The sequence below is a fragment of the Buteo buteo genome, chromosome 2, assembly GCF_964188355.1.
Source record: "Buteo buteo chromosome 2, bButBut1.hap1.1, whole genome shotgun sequence".
Classification (NCBI taxonomy): Eukaryota; Metazoa; Chordata; class Aves; order Accipitriformes; family Accipitridae; genus Buteo; species Buteo buteo.
Genome location: NC_134172.1, coordinates 59,990,793 through 60,003,417, shown reverse-complemented (window position 1 = coordinate 60,003,417; position 12,625 = coordinate 59,990,793). Strand labels below are relative to the sequence as shown.

The 12,625-nt window shown below is 45.2% G+C and overlaps 1 protein-coding gene across 1 annotated transcript in view; it reads right to left on the bottom strand.

Annotated features, from left to right (window-relative positions):
• AOAH (acyloxyacyl hydrolase) overlaps nucleotides 1-8,822 on the bottom strand; it is a 94,205-nt gene extending 85,383 nt beyond the window's left edge. Inside the window, exon 1 of the mRNA XM_075056807.1 lies at nucleotides 8,755-8,822. The gene's annotated coding sequence lies outside the window, so the exon portion shown is untranslated. The remainder of the gene's footprint in view (nucleotides 1-8,754) is intronic.
• Between the last annotated feature and the right edge of the window lie 3,803 nt (nucleotides 8,823-12,625).

The following is a 12,625-nucleotide window of genomic DNA, read 5'->3' as shown; positions in this document are numbered from 1 at the left end:
CTGTAAAAACTTGCTATAAAAAGACACTGTGCTACAGTGACTGCAGCTCCATTAAACCCTTTTTAACACACATATCACTTGGTTCCCAATGACACTTTGAAGTCCTTTAAAACTCTGCATATTGGCTCATAAGCACTTGCTGCAAAAGCAGAGTTCTAATAATAGGCAAGAAAAATCTTCCTAGCAGAGAGGTCTTTGCAATATTTTCCGCTTTATATCTATAGCAAAATACAAATCTAAACAACAGCACTTATAAAGTATATAGATAGATCCCAAGCTGCTCCCAGGCATGTAAACCTGCAAAGCATACAGCTCTAGCCCGTAATTGGTTGTGTTATTTTCTTTCATTTCAAGTTGTGGAAAGAGTGGCGAGATAACACAGAATCATGTGTAACACAGAGCTGGTTTTTGCTATACCTTATGTGTTAGCCAAGCTCTTGAACCAATTAAAGAAAAACCCCAAAGCTTTTACAATATGCAGTCTGGTCAGGCAAATGAGGGATTTGCATGCATAGATTCAGAGGCCAGCTGGGAAGGTGACCCCCCCTGGTGTTAAATCTTTCTCCTTCCCACTCAAATCAGACAGCAAACCCTGCCTTTTGCCAAGTCGATTTTATATTACTTCCAAGTCCCTAAGACAGTAAGACCTGAAGCCATCTTGGTACAGCAGCGAAGGAGCACATGACTTTGTCTCTTAATCTTAGTAAGTGCATGAATGATCTTAATGGGAGGTAAAAAAACACGTTAGATCTGTCCCAAAGGGATTTGATCATAAATGCTTCCATTAGGCTTGTGTACAATATCTAAGCCAGGGAAGCAGACCTGGGACAAGGGTGACTCAGGACGTGCTGCCTACCTGGAAATAAAGAGTGTGACAGCAGGAGCAAGGGGAGACCAGAGCTCTGCCCTCTGCAACGCACCAGGGCACAGGGGTGATGCCTGGGATGTCCCCTGCCCAAAAAGGTCTGGCAGGGTCACCCTACAGCTTGCAAGCATCTCTGTCTCCCAAGCTCTCTTGTTTTTTCAATGTGTTTGCAACGTGGGCTTGCACCAGGTCCAGCCGGGAGGCAGGAGAGTGTAGCTCCAGTGGGTGCTCAGGGCTGAGCTGCAGTGGGGCTCCTGGGCCCCTGGGCAGGGTGCTTGGGTGGGGGTCCTGCGTGGGGCTGCTCAGGGCTGTTATAGCCCATGGGTGCCCCAGGGCCCTGACACTTGCCTTGGGGGACCACAAGAGCCAGGTGGGCTGCAGGAATGAACTCTGCAGAGATGCTCCTGGAAACCCTGCAAAGTATCTCCCTGCAGCATTACACACCTGAATAGAGTTGAGAATGCAAACAACATTTTGTATCTCTCTGGGCCTCCACGTGTCACTTCTGAAGAGGGGGGGAGGACTGTGTAGAGCCAGAGGTGTGGTGAGGACCCACCTCTTGCAGATGGGAAACCCTCAGTGCTCTGGCAATGACCCAGCTCCGCAGCCAGACAGGTCATTCACACACTGCTAGACAGAAGATGCAGGGTCAATTGAAGTTTTTCAAGGCTGCATTTGGACTAGGGATAATAAATACATAAATAAAAAAAGTGCACATATACATCATATATACCTCCCCACACAAACTGCTACTTCCTATCAAGGAAATAGGGGGCCTGCAGCTCCCCCCATTCAGCACACAGAGGAGGGGGATGTACACTGAATTCTCTGTAAGGTTTTGGTAAAATGCTGTTCTGAAGGAAAAGTCCTGCAGCTCTCTGCAATTTGCTCTCAGGATGTCAGGACACACTGAGGAGCTTGCTCATCTCACCCTGCTTGATGCAAGAGATTATTACATCCTTCCAGTTTATGTTTCTTGGGGAGTTTTACCGCATGCGAGGGTCCACAGAGCTAAATGCCAGTTATCTTATTCCCACATGCAGGTCAATAGAAAGTGCAATGCGTGGGGGACACACCACGTAAGAGAGGCCTTTGGTTGGGGGTCACCAGAGTGGGCTGCAGGGGCTAATGGGCCATGACGTGCCCCATTTGGTAACTCCCAACTCAAGCTCTCTAGCCACACCCTCAAGCCTCTCTCAGTTTAGGCAGAGCCAAGAGAAACTTGCGTACATGCGTGGCTGCCAAAAACCTGAGGCAAAGCAGACGAAGCCAAGCAGAACCTAACCTGAATTTCCACAAAGGCAGAGCAGATGGCAGCAGGGCATGTGCATAGCTAGTGAAGAAATACAATCCCCGTGGCTGATCCCAGGAGGAAGAGTGTGTTTGCTGGGGTCTGAAGGACCCACAACACTCCTCTATTTCCTGTACTTCTGTATTAGTTCCTGACACCTAATGTACATTGGCTTGGGTGGTGGTGACAAATAAGATAGTGGACAGGTAAGGTTTCAGGCCCCACCTTTACTGCCCCTGATAGAGATGCAATGGAACCGAGTTATGGTTTCTGATTTTCTGAATAAAGGCTTAAACACAATTTAAGAGTCACCCTTTCCCCAAAAGGGGCACTTTCATGTGATTGCCACTAGAAGTGTGAAACAAGATGTGAGGATGGAGTTATTCTCAATACTGCATTCTCTAATGGGTCCCTAAAGACCTGTTTATGTATATAGTAAATACCTTGAAAAAAGCTCTCGAAAAGAAAAAAGAATGGAAAATATTTGCACGAAGTCCCAGAACAGGACATGTAAGCATCGATATGTCCTCTGTCAGGATTAGGGACCACTTGGTTGACAAAGGGAGACACTACCTTGAACTATGGAATAGTCATCTTATGAAAGGAGATCAGCTGGCAGTGTGTATTTATCTATCCTATTCTGTCCAAGTCACTGCACTTTTTTTTTTTTTACTATTTGGTTAGATTTCTGTTACATATTATTTTTTAAGATATATGCAATTTTTTTTCTCTCTGTCACATTCCTGCATGCATTTTTATGATAATTTAATGTTATCTTGGAAGGCCTTCTCTCCTCCTCTCTCTCTCCCCCCCCTCTTTGACGTGTTGTTCAGTTCTTAAGGGAATAGACATAAGCCTTGTATTTTTGTGTCTGGAGATAAAACCTGCAGGAAGAAGCCTTTAGATCAAAGATCCTCTCAGTTGCTTTTCTTTCTTTTATTTTCAAAACGTCGTCCTTTGTGCCCTTTGACTCTGAAGTTCCCACTGGTTCATTGCATTGGTTATTTTTCATTACGGCTCTCTGAATTTCTCTGTCATAATCATCTCTGCGGTTGGTGCATTATCGCTGGCATGGATGAACATTTCCAAAGCCCCATGTGGATTTGCTACTGCACCACAGCCAACTGAGTCATTCCCTCTGCCCCAGTTTCCTTATCAGTTGCTGCTTTCAGTTCAAGTTATGCATCTATTTCAGACTCTCTCTCTACCTCATTGTCATTCAAAGCTGCAGGGAAAGCATTTAAACCAATATTTTCCTACACTCATATCTGAAAATTTGTTCCAAGCTATTGGCAAGCTGTAGCTGAGATGATTATCCTTTATTCTGCAACCTTTAATGAAATTAACTGTCCCAGCTTGCAAGAGCTGTTGATATCTGCGCTCTTGGAAATGTAAATCACTGACATGACTTACTTGAGTTTGGGGTATAACAAAATGTGGGAACAAGACTCTCAAGGCTTTCAAATAGGGAACCCGTGAAAAATACTGCTGCATTACTGGCGATGCAGTACATTTCCTTAGCTGATCAGTTTTAGTGCAGAAAAACAAATCTGGCTGTTGTGTTCTTACTATGTGTAGATGACACTATAAATTCAGAAGTAACCTTACCAACACAAATTTTGCACTTTGAGTTGTGTGGGCACAATTGTGGGCTTTTTCAGATCTAAAGAAGACCTAATTCTTGCTATTACCTAGACAAAAGAAACAACTCTGGCAATTAAGGAGCAAGAGGGTGTGGCAATATTACTGAGAAAGGACTAATTAGAAAGGTTTAGTTAGAGCCCTTAGATAACAGAGTCACTCAGAGCCAGCTGTAAATACAAGTCAGGAAGCCTGGGATGGACTCCGCGCTGCCCTGCAGTTTGGGTACTCATTTAAATCCTGAAGAAGTAAGAGCCAAGCATTACCAACTCAGCGTGATGGCATTTTTCTCCCATTATTGCCTTGCCATAAATAGCTAGTAGCCTGCTAGGCAAGCCAAAATCTGGTCTACTGCATCGATCCCTGCAGAGCTATTGCTATTGCATTGGGTTTTTGTCAGCCCCCTGTTAGGCTCCTGGTTTAGCACTGATTGAAGCTATGGCAGAGGACGAAAAGCTTGCCCCAGATGCTGTCAGGTTGTAAGTGTTTACAAGGGGAGCACCACGACATCAAAGGAGAAGAAAAATAAATGTTTGATTACGTTTGTTCCATTTGATCTTTCCTCCAGTAATGCAAAAGAAAAAAAAAAAAAATGCAGCTCGACAGCTTCTTGATCCCAACACAGAACATGTGCCAATAAAAGATAATTATTCCCAGTGGTTGAGTTAGGGAACAGTGGTAAATGTCATTGGAGTCATTTTTTTAGCACATACCAAAGTTCACAAGATTATTTAAACATATTGTTTGAGGCTCGTACCAAGACTTCTATGCTCAGAAACAGGACCTGTACAACATATGTACTGTTGATGGCACTTCACAGTTCAATAATAGGGTGGGGTTTTTTTTTTCCTCTTTTCAAAGGGATGTTTCATTGATTTGCTTCCATAATAAAAGACCTGCAGGTGAGCTGGACAGTTTCCATCAGCAAAATGGCCCTGCAGGGATAGCATCCATCATCCACAGATGAATATGCAAAGGCAGCACAAGCTGATTTTTCCAATATTAATTAAGCAAGTCACTGGTCAGCCAGCCATGTGCAGAATTTTCATGCTCTGTGGGGAAGTCAGCTGCATGAAAGTACTCAAAGCACTTGGAGGACTATATATCCACTAACTAAAACAAGCTGAGGTTGATGTTACAGTCAGTAAAGATTGCACTGACCTCAATGATAATCTGGTTTTATACAGACAAGCCAAACTCAGGCATGAGGTCAGCCCTTAACACTTGCTCTTTTGGATCTGTCACTGAAAATTCACGGAGTCCTTATTTGCACTTGTCTGTCTTTTCACTTCCAGCAGATATTATGCTGAAGTCTGACATTGATGGTTTAGTCTTGCATATATACAAGAAGATGACACAGGCAGCTGGTTTTAATTACCACCATTCCTAGTTACCTCACCATAAAGCAGGAACGTGCCTCTCCAAAACAGCTCTGCATTCAGAAAACCTTTCTTCCTTCTTTCTGCTTCCTTACCCTGGCTGGGCATCCCCCATATTTATCTCTTCCCAGCATCAGACTCAGAGCTGTATTTTCTTTTTTTCTGGCCCATTCCAGAAATTAGGGTATTAGGGAAAACACTCAGTTAAACACAACAGCACTTGTTCAGGCTCCTTCTGAGGGATGTGGTGAGGTGAGTGGCTGGGGCTCGATGCAAATCTGACGAGTTAATTCATCCCAGAAGAGACTTGGTCCTGGAGAAGGCAGGCATGACTCCTGCCTTCACAATGAGCAACAGCCCTGTGAGAATCAAAACCAGTGGCACACTGACCATCAAACTGTAAGCAAGGGAGAAAGCAGGCATCGCATCACATTTTTTCCCCACTCAAGCTGTGCCCTGAATGCAGAATATTTCCACCTGGTCTCTGGCCCCTCTGCACATATTGGAGTCATTAAATCATCCATCAAGACACCGGCCTTTGTGTGTGGTGGGATGGCTGCCTGCCTGCCTGAGTCCCTCGCTCATTATTGGCCTTCTGTGGTCCTTTTCAGCCAATTCAATGAAATATAAATAGCATTGCAGATAAATGTTCATTCTCTTATAATACCTTTCCAACATCTTTCTGCTCTTGCTCTGGATGCATAAAAAAGAGCTGTAATATCTTTCAATGGGTTACTGAATCCTTTTTGAACCCTGATATATGCTCAGTACAAGGTTTATTAAATACGAGGGATATAGGCATATGCATTAGCGAAGTCTAGTCAACTAAATTGTTCAGACAAAATAAGCAGGCAATCTTCTGCCTTGCAAATCAATCTGTCTGCCACTGTTAAGTGCTCCAAGCCTGCTCATGCTGGATCCACCTCCTTTTTCTGCAAAGATAAGTCCACAACCACAAAAAAGTATGGTTCAGGCTTTCCTGACCCTTTTTTCTTTTTAGTTTTTAATAAAGCTGCTGGATACCAGAGCAGGGATTCTCTTTTCTTAACCTAAATAATGTAGGGTGAATGCTGTACAATCAGCTGATAAGTAAAGAGAGGAGGACTCAAGAATGTTACCCTGGGTTTTACTGAAACGTGACACAGAAGTAGTATCTCCCCCATCTTCCTGGCTTAGAAAACAAATTAATACTGGAGTATTTGTGGATTTTGTCTCTTGGTTACTTGTTCACCACCATTCATCATTTAGACTCAGTGTTTATGTATATTCAAAGCAACTGTCATAAATTAACAACAAAGCTTCAGGGCATTAAATAACCTCAAATAAAACTCCTTTCCCTCATTGGAATAATTTCTCATAATGAGAATACCTGAATAAATACCTTGGTGTAACTCTATGCCCAGAAGATAACAAAATGGGGACTGAGTGACTTTCACCCTCCAAACTTCACCACCCAAAGGAAAGGGAGCCTTTCCATCACTTCTGGAAGTGGAAATGCATTTTGGGGACCAAACAAAGTGACAGACACCCCAGCGGCAAGTCTGTCACTCTTCACGAAATTCCCATCACATAAAGCCAAGGAAGAAAACAGGTATGTACTGGAGATCTCCAGGCCCTGAATTGAGCATAAACCAGCAGCCACTTCTAGCAGCGATCAGACTCCAAGAAATGTTTTCCAGGAAGCAGAAATGATAATAATTATATAGCTGGGCATGCCCAAATCTATTCCATGCATATCAGAAACATCTCTATTTGCAGTCTATTGGTGCGCTGCTTTCTGTGCAGCAGTGATGCTGCAGATTCCCAGTGGGGAGTCTGAATAATCTTGCCTCCGAGTGATACAGCGATAGTGGTGTTAGTAAAAGTCCAGATAAAAGATAATGTGCAAGATAAGGAATTTCATTTCATATTAGGAGCTGGGCAGGCAGTACACCAAAGTTTCTTTTGTGGCAGAAGTGGAGCACAGCGTATAGGCAGGCGTCCCATCAGCGTGGCTGTGGTTAACACTGGGAGGGGTAAGCCTGGGAGCCCTAGCCACAATAAATGAAGTTATTTATGCAGCTATCCAGTGATCTGGGTATCTAGGTCTCACCAGTGTTTTTCATCTACCCAAGCTTTTCCCCTTTTCACCCTCTGTAGTCCTCTGTAGCCAAATTCCTACCTTGAGAGTCCTCTGGAAGGGAAGTTTCCTGCCCCAAAGCTCTGATGTGGAAATCATGAAAGCTGGTTAAGAAATTTTAATGAACCCATGTTGCAAGTTCCTGGGCACTTAGTGATGAGGAAGTGAGAAAAGGTAGGAAAGATACAGAGAGTCATGTTCCTGCCCAAAAGTGACCATCTGGATTTGGGTGCCTCAGTGTTTGGTTCTCTGATCCCCTCCTGACAGATGGGTTTTGGGAAATGTTTAGCACTGATGTTCTGAAAATCAAATCCCAGTGAAGCCTTTCAAGATGAGCAGCCAAAACCCAGAAGCATCGCTGTGGCAAAAGTTATATAGAGAGATTAGGAACCATTGGATGCCAAATAGGTAAAGGAAAGTTGCCCAATTTTTTTTTAGGATATACAAAGAAACTACTTCTTTTCTCTGAAGCTGGTGTAATTTCCAGACCTTCAAAACTAGAGAACACTTGCCCTAGATGTATTTGGTGCATCACACTATTTTAGGCAATAATTCATGATGCAAAATTCATAATTCATGTGTCTACATCATTCCTTTGCTTTAATCCTACATCCAGCAGTGTCTTTTGATGACTAGCAAAAATAACTACAGTCACCACAGATGAAGGTAAGCCATAACTTTTATCTAAAACTGTCTGCCTATATTTATCAGGTGACTGCTTGTATTTTCAGAGAAGTGACCCAATCCTGCTCCTGCCAAGAATACCAGCTGCTCCATGGGCTCCCAAGGCCCTACTTGCTGGGATGGCATCCTTGGTTCTCCCCTGCATCCCTGAGGAGGATCCACTTCACTAAAGGGGTCCCCTAGCACGGTGGGCATGTTTTCTGCAGAGGATGCTGAACATTTCTACTCAGGATGCAGGAGGGAGGATGCTCTGGACCACAACAGCTCCTCCATGTTGAGCTGTAGCTCTCAGGAGAGCATCAGGAGACAAAGTCAGAGGTGTACTCCCTTGCCCTAGAGGTGCGGGCTGTTTGGCACATCTCCTACAGACTGCTGTTGATCTGCCATTCAGGCTCTCTTGACATGGATTTCACTCCCCCCCAGTGCAGCTGGTGAGCAAGCAGGCCACAGGAAAACACACTGATATGACAGGAAAACTTAGCTGATGGTGGGAGGTTACGGTACCCAGGTGAAAATGAATCATTCCCTTCCTCTCAGCAAGAAAAAGCAGAACACACTGTGAATACGGGCTGTTTGAATTGCTGGTTTGGATTTGCAATAGGAAAGATAGCCAGCAAAATTTCCAAATTTCCGCCCCCCCACTCCCCAAGTTTGGCAAATTTTAAAAGACTAAATTGCTGGAATACCCCAACCCAAGACCTCAGTCGCTAAAATCTGACCTGCTAATTGCCACTGCTTATAAAGTAGCTAAGTTATGGATTCTTTCCATTCTCACCTTTGCTTTGGACTTTGCTCCCCTTGGCATAGTGTGATCACTCAGACAGTAACATTTGGTCTTCAGGGCATGACTGGTGGGTCCTCAGCCTTTCCGGTGGTGGTGACTGCCTCTCCACACTGACCATCTGGGAGCACCCATGTTCAGAGCTTCCCCTCGCATTGTAGATCACTCCTAAGGTATTTTGGAGAGAGAAGATAAGCCCTCCAACAGAAGCCTCTTATACATTTGCCCTAATGGTTCATTTTCCCTGTACACAGGTAGCTAAGGCTTTCATTAATCCTTAAAGCTGCTCACTTCTGTTTGGGACACTTGCGACATATCACAGAGCAACACTGCTGTAACATAAATAAAAATGCTGAAAGCATGTAGAGAAGGGCAGTGAGACAGGCAGAATTACTCTCTATTTTCAATGAAGGAAAGACTCCACACATACGCATGCACGCGTACACACTGGATACATCCTGGGAGAAAAGACTTCTACCTGGAAAGTAATTTCTTCTGCCACATTTACAGGGAAAGAAAAAAAAGGAAGCAAATTCTTTTTCCTGTTGACTAAAGAAAAAAGATGTTATCTCTTAGTTTATCTATCTGCAATAGTTAATTCAAGGGCTTTCAGGGTTTTTTGGCATGTCTGCAATATAAAGGGAAGGAAAGATTCAATATGTATTCAAAAGGACGATTAATCTTGAAATGAAATGCCTTATTGTGCTTTTCAAGGAGCAAGCCTTCAATTTGAGGGACTTCACAGGATTGGTCTTGCTCAATTTTAAAAGTTAATATCGGTGCTAATAAGTAAATGTCATTTTTATGGCTGTTTCTACTTCTATCTCACAAGCTAGATAGACAAATATAAGTAAATGTGTTTATTTACTTCAGGCACTGCCCTGAGGGATGCAGTGGGCACTTTGCTATCCATCCCAGAGCACTGTGGTCATGGCAGAGGTGTGTGGATCTGGATCAGGGCACTGGGCAGTGTGGGATTGGCTCCTCCGGCAAATGTCTTTGCCAAGGTTTGCTGGGCTTACTCGTGAGCTGCCCAGGCAGGATCGTGCCCCAGGGTGGAAGAGGCAGGATGCAGCTATCCCTGCAGGGAAGCTGGGCATGCAGGGGTGGAGGGACCCTGCCTGGATGTGGGTTCATCCCCGCCAGCAGCAGAGAGGTTAATCAGCAGAACAAGTCTGGGAGCTGCAATCTCAGCAAGACAAGGGCTTATTGTTACCTTTCATTTTAAAATATTGCCTGATTGTTTGGGAACTTTACTTCTTTGGTGATTCAGCCACGAGTGGGAAAGGTGCTGTGACCCACTGAATGGCCTATCCATCACACCTACCGGTCTTGCCATCCTGGGAGGGCAGGGACCGCCAAACCTCAGCTGCTGGGCCCACTTGCATTTCCAATGCTTGGCTTCTCAGCTTCCCAGGTGTGACCCAGCATAGGGGTACTGCCTGAGAGAGAGGAATGAGACCATGGCATCAGCTCCTGTCCACATAGTGGGCACACACTTGGTAGGACCGTCCCTGCATGAATTGTTTCCTGAGTTAGAAGCAGACTGGTCACTGCAGCAAGTGTGGGGACAGGGCACGACGAGCTGAAAGAGCAGATGGCGGGGACCAGCTCAAGCCCTTGCTGAAAGGCCACATCTCTGCTTCCCCTGGTGAGAAGGATGCTTCATCCTTTCCATCCTTGAGCAGTAAAATCCCCTGCTCCTTCTAACACTGTTTTCTCCCATCTTCTTCCAGACTGTGCTGGCATATCAGTCCTAAAATGTGCTGTCACCCATGGATGAAACCAAACGGGCAGCTGTCCCTAGAAGGCGAATTTTGGCTGAGCTGAATCTGCAGCACTGATGAGCATCAAATGCCATGTATGACCTGCACTGGGAAAAAAAACAAAAACATTTTTTGTGAAATATAGGTTTCCCCAATACCCTTGCTGCTTATTTTGCAGCACAAGATCCAGCAGCTCCTCTCTGCTGGGGATTTGGAAAGCTGTGCGCCTCACCAAAGTTAGCTCATGCCCTGCAGGATCAGGCCCTAGACTGCATATAAATCAGTTACAGGTGCTTGAATTAAGAGAATTAATTAACAAGACCTTCCCATCCCCTGGAGGTTCAGACCACAATGATGCAGGCGGAGCACAGGCCAACACGAAACACTATTAATCCTGCATTTGTCCCAAGTGTGACAGACTGCTGGGAGCTATTCTTTGTGCTCATACCAGGGGGAATTGCTGGGACAGAACAGACGTTATTCTCTCTTTTTGCAGGGAACAGTTCATGCAAGACATTAAATTTCCCGATGTCATCACTAAATCCCAGGATCCTTCTCATGAGTTATTCAGCACCTGTCACTCCGGTCTTGCACACCTGTTTTATCATCCTCACATCCATGTCTGTCTTTCAGAGATGAATATTTATTATCTTCATTGCAACAGTAGAATCAAACCCTCTGTTACTTTACTAATGCAGTTCCTTTCTTGAAGATAAGCATACCTGTCTTCCCAAACAATTAACTTCTCTTTTTCATTCCAGGATATTTCAGGAGTAAATTACAGCCTAGCTCAAACTCTCACCACATCAGTAAGAGAAACAACATTTAATGTCTTCAGCTGGGCTGTGGGCATCTGAATACATGCTAGACCAAATGATACCTGGTGCTGCACTTCTGGCTCATGTTAGACAATGCTGCCACAGGGCTATGGCTTTGTCCAAGTGCAAAATGGGGGGTTATCTTTGCATTTACTGTTCAGGGCGTGCTGGAAGAAGACATGGTGCATTACCAAACTGGCTGGGAGACAGGGATGGCTGCCCACAGAAGCCTGCATCAGCAGGCTTCAGAAGCTGGGAAAGTGTAAAGAAGGCTGATGGAAACTGGCCTTCACTAACACGTTCAAGAGCCTGGAAAAGCCTTTTTAATGCACTAGTGTGTCAGCAAGAGAATTATGAGTCCATTAACAAATGGGGAGCACCTATGAGTTCTCATCTCTGTGTTGTAATTCTTTTCTTTTCCAATACATGGTATAAAATCATGCTCCTACAGCATCTTGGGTGCCCTGATATGACATTAACAAGACAAGACAGTCTCAGAAGCACTAAGGTACTAATTTCCATCAGGAATTTGGCCATAACGAGGCAGTTATGGACATGCCTTCCCTCCCTTTACAGCCCGTGAAGCGCAGCTACAGCCCCATCCAGCAATGCCAGGGCCCAAAGGAGCCACCTTTGGGCTCCTGGACCTGGCACGAGGTGTGCGAGTCTCACATACTGCAGGGATGCTGATGGCAGCAGGAACCACTTGCTCCCCCCAAGATGACTTTCCAAGACAGCAGTTCCACTCAAGCAGCACAAGTGGGGAACCATCGGGTGCCTCAGGATGGCTCCCACAAGGCAAAGCCACTTTTTTCAGCCCTCATGGAGGAATTAGCACAGTGGACAGATGGTGCAGCCACTCAAACTGCCTCCTCTGGAGCAACCCTCCAGCAAGGCACTGTGCTGAATCATCTGTCAGTGCCTCTGCTCAGGGGGGATCAGTTTTAAAAGGCCCTGCAGTGCTGCTGTAGTGGTACCCTGCTCAGTCCCTCCAAAACTCAGCATCAAGGGTCTATCAAGCCTCATCAAAAAGCAAGAAGGATGCAATTCTGCCCCCCACCCCTCCTGCCTGCTTGATGGGCTTGCCCCTTGTTGTATAAACATCTGGGAAACTACACTCTGGAAAGCACTAGAAAATCGTAGGCAGCAAGTGCGTGCTGGCGAGGGCTCTCCTGGCACGGCAGGCGCTTGATGCCAGTCCTGGGGTAGACAGGACGCCTTGCAGGGCTGTCGAGCATGAGCTAGTGCTCAGGTCCAGGCTGACCACCGTGCTGCTGCTGG